Here is a 4,794-nt window from a genome sequence, read left to right on the forward strand (position 1 = left end):
ATTAGGGGACATTGAGAAAAAAAAGGTCAAATATTATAATAATAATAATAATAATAATAATAATAATAATAATAATAATAATAATTATTATTATTATTATTATTATTATTATTGTGAAAAAAGTCAGAATTCTGAGATTAAAGTCAGAATTCTGAGAAAAAAGTCAGAATTCTGAGAAAAAAAGTCAAAATACTTTATAGGGAAATTATTGTGTGTTACAGCTGCTCTGTGCAAGTATAATAAAAATACAATTAAAGTGGCAGGAATGAAATTATCAGTACTACTCTATCTATCTATCTATCTATCTATCTATCTATCTATCTATCTATCTATCTATCTATCTATCTATCTATCTATCTATCTATCTATCTATCTATCTATCTATCTATCTATCTATCTATCTATCTATCTATCTATCTATCTATCTATCTATCTATCTATCTATCTGACAATTAATATGTTAATACTGATATCTAGGGACTGACGTTAGTAAATGTGTTGTTCCTGTTTTTAACTTCATTTCCCATCATGCAGTGTGGTACTGCGCTTCCTGTCAACTGTCATGGCCATAGCAATGTGATTGTAAGGCTACGCAGACAGATAGATAATTTATTTCTTTCCTGCTACTTTTTATTATTTGTAAGTTAATGGATTACCTGTAACCCCCTGGGGTTATTAAACTATTCCAGTTATGAATCTGACTAGGCCTTAAACCCCAGGTTTACTCCAGATGGAGGGTATGCTCTGACCTGTTACACCAGTTCTTGATTCCTATCCCAGTGTTTTTCAACCGTGGGGTCAGGACCCCACGCGATTTCGCCTGAAATTTGTAGTAATTGATAAAAATAAAAACTTACTGATAAAAAATATATGGTGAGTTGACAATCACAATATATAAAATACAAACTGTGAGTCTGAAACTGAAGCACTGTGGTTCTGTTTATCTGTCAAATGTTCACTGTGGTCAGTTTCAGATGCTGCAGCTCTTTCATAATTCATAGTTTGAGTTCTTGTTTGTTCAGTATTAATTGTCAGCCTTGTAAATCCAAGCTGGACTGACTGTACATATCCTGACCAAGGGAAATCAAATTCTCCCTTTGTGCAGTAATCTACACCTGGCTTTTCTGCCTCCGTCCATAATAATATATATTATATAGACTAAATGTCCTCTAAAATTAACATTTATTTGCAACATAGTATAGCAAACTATTACATGATCAAAAACAAATTAATTTTAGCAAAAAACAAAAAAAAAAGTCTCAGTTTTGAATGTCTGGGGTCGCCACAAATTTGTGATGTTAAAATGAGGTCACGAGCCAAAAAAGGTTGGAAACCACTGCCTTAAACCCTGGGTATCGTCCGAATGGAGGGTATACTCTGACCTGTTGCATCAGTTCTTGATTCCTATCCCTATCCTTTTCTTATGGAGATGCTGAATTCCTTTTCCTGCAGAATTAACCCAAAAACAGACCATGGTATCACTGTGCTGGAGTGTGTGTGTGTGCGGTTGGAGAATAAACAGCGCATAAACAAAAACATCACACAGTCCACGTCTGAAAAAGTCGCCTTTAATTCTATCGTAACCAAGAACATTTTACATCTTGTCTTTTTTTTTTTTTTTTTTTTTTTTTTTACATTTTCATTTCATTTTCAATTTATTACAAAATTCACAGTTTAAGTGGATACAGAAAATACACCATAACTAATTCAATTAAAAACAAAATATAAATGGGGTGAAAAAATAAAAGACCGGAGGACGTATAATCTGATCAGACAGTGTTTCCACAGAGGAGCCACAGAAATAACGACCAAACATAATACATGTGCAAATAGAGTTAATAAAAATACCCACTTTAGAAAATTGTGTATTTATGACTTAGTATATTTACACCGCAATAAATACATATATTTGGAATATAATTGTGGTTATGAGGTTTAACTTTTCTTTCATAGTTTTTTTGTTGTTATACTGAAAACATAAAAATAACTGCTATGTGCTCTACATTTTCTATGTATTTAAAAAGTTACAAAACACACAACGCAACATGAAGCTAAGGTTGTGTTTGATTTGTGGTTTTTCTAATGTCCTCATCAAAAAATGTTAAAAACATGTCACCACAAAATCCAAGTAGAACTATAGATGCAAGACAGATGAACATATGACTTCTGGTATCAGGGAATATCGTAAAAATGGACATAAAAAATGTAAAAAAAAGCGAGTGATGTTGTGGAATTCTGCATTAAATACCATTTGTGCAAATAAAGATGGAGAGATGATGCATTAAAGTGACATTCAAATGCATGTTAACAAGTATATTTTCTACAGTTTAAGACACAAAAGGGGTCATGGGCTGAAATTACATCAAATATCTATAATTTTACCATGTTTTTTGTGATATTTGTTAAAATGTTCTGAATCCAAACCATGCTCTTCTTTGGCTCTGATGCATTAATTTCCCCACAAAAGCAGATTCTTGCACTTTTTGAATTATATCCAATAATTTAGTCACATTTTTTATTTATTTCACATTCAATTTTCCTAAAAATCTTGGTAAAAATAGATTAACAGCAATTCTTAATCATTTAAAATCTATTCAATGTGACGTCTTAAACTGTAGAAACCGTATTTGTTGGTAGGATTTTTAATAATAAGACAAAATCTCCACATATTGGCACAGACGATATTCCACACTAAGGTTATATTTTTTGGATTTTTGTTCATTAGAATCATCGACACTAATTAAAATTGTTAAATTTTCGCAACTAAAATCTAAACATTTGATCCGGAAATCTTTCTCATTTGCAGCAGTTTCAGTAAACTCATCATCATGTTCTTTTTTTTTTTTTTCAGCTGTAATCGGAGAATGCGAACATTATTTTTTACATTTGTTCTGAATGTTTTAACATCCAAACTTCCCCAGAACATTAAAAAAAAATCTTAATGAACAGATTCTACTTGTGTTTGTCTTTGCTCTTTTGTTTCCCGTTATTCGAACATAGAAAACTAACCACATCCAGTCCTTAAATACACTCAGGATAAATGTGACGTGCCGTATACGATGAAATGTCAGGATTATATATATATAAACACATGGAGCAGTGTAGTGTATTTGGGTCTGCGTGGCTTCACTCCAGCAGCGTGTTTCAGTCTTCATTTAGCTGCCAACTGCCAGCAGACGAAGAAAAAACAACCATTTTACACATTAAAAAAAACATAACAAACACGGCTTTAAACCCATGTACATTCTTTTAGTGCACCTAGAAATGATCAGTTATCTCTTTTCTTTCTAATGTGTAAAGTGTTGAAAATAACCTCCAATATCCCGACCGTTCGTTAATTTTCATTTGCTTATTAAATCAACTTTATACTTAACGTTTCACTGTACACGTTTCATTTTGCATAAAAGGAGTTTAACTTCTTTGCTTGAAAAATGAGGCAAACAGGTTCGAGCGTGTGAATAAACATAAATCTGCATTAGTCTGATTAAGTTGAGTTGAAAGGGTTAATAATTAAAAGTCTGTTTGGTGAGTGTACTGAATGAATGGATTACTAGAAATGAAACGTGTTCATGTGGGAATCTAAACAGAACCTGATTCTAGAACCTTCTGTGATTCTTTTTCAACCCAGGAAAACATGTGACTTTCATACATCTGTGCGAACCATGGATACGTCTGATGGTAATATCTGTGAACCAAACTTATCTCATATATCAAGAAAACACATGGATATAATTCAGTGATACTTTTAACCAGGGCTAGACTCCTGTACCGTCCCTTTTGTTAGGGTTTGGAAAAGACCACGGTTTGGGGTTAATTTAACTACATTTTCATTTGTCACATCTCATTAAACATTTCCTGTGTTTATGGCACCATATTGTCGCTGTCGGGTGGAAAACTCTTATGTCCAAAACAGTTATTTTTCAGGAAAATGGAATAAGAGTGTATATTTTAAATAAATGAATGGAGTTAGGAGGTGTTTCACAAGCCGTTTTCAACACTTTGCATTGGTTAAATATTTCTAAAACTGCAAGGCCAACAAACGTGAAGACTGACCAATAGATTAAAAAAATAACAAAAAACAAAAAAATTTCACAGAGCTTGAACAAAAAAGCTATTAATGAATATGAAAATTTAATGTTTTTTATAAAATATATATACAGTATGTTTTTCTCACTGCTGTTTGAGTTATTCTCTTTGTCATTGTACACAAAGAACTTAAAAAAACAAAAAAATCTGTCTTTAAACGGCAAAAAAAAAAAAAAAAAAAGACTGACCAACAGAGTCGTTTTATGACAAAAAAAAAAACCCCAAAAAACAAAAAAATGGACTTACAAGTTTTCCGCCTGACAGCAACGATATGTAACCTTTACACTGGCAGTTTGTTTTATACAAACTGAATGCTGTTTGTTTGTTAATATTAGCGGGCTAAGCTAACATTAGCTCGTGTTGCACATTGTTGCTGTAGAAGAGCAGAAAAAGTGACATTAGCCACGTTTCTGTTTTCAGGTATCGCATCAGAAAACGTTTATGAAAATGTCAAAATTCACAAAAACTTTGTTAATCTCATTAAAAGTGTTTGATGTTAATTGGCATAAATATTAAAACAAGTCATCAGGTGGTGTGGACTGATGACAGACAAAATGATTACATCACAACTCAGACAGAAAACTGCAATAGAATGTTCTACTTCTTCTACTCTTGTAATTACAGCAGTGTGTCACATGGCCTACAGCACCGCCGTCATTCGCCATTTAGTTTTTGAGACTTTACGAATGTTTACTTCAACTTCCACTG

Source organism: Sphaeramia orbicularis, chromosome 3, assembly GCF_902148855.1.
Source record: "Sphaeramia orbicularis chromosome 3, fSphaOr1.1, whole genome shotgun sequence".
Taxonomy (NCBI): domain Eukaryota; kingdom Metazoa; phylum Chordata; class Actinopteri; order Kurtiformes; family Apogonidae; genus Sphaeramia; species Sphaeramia orbicularis.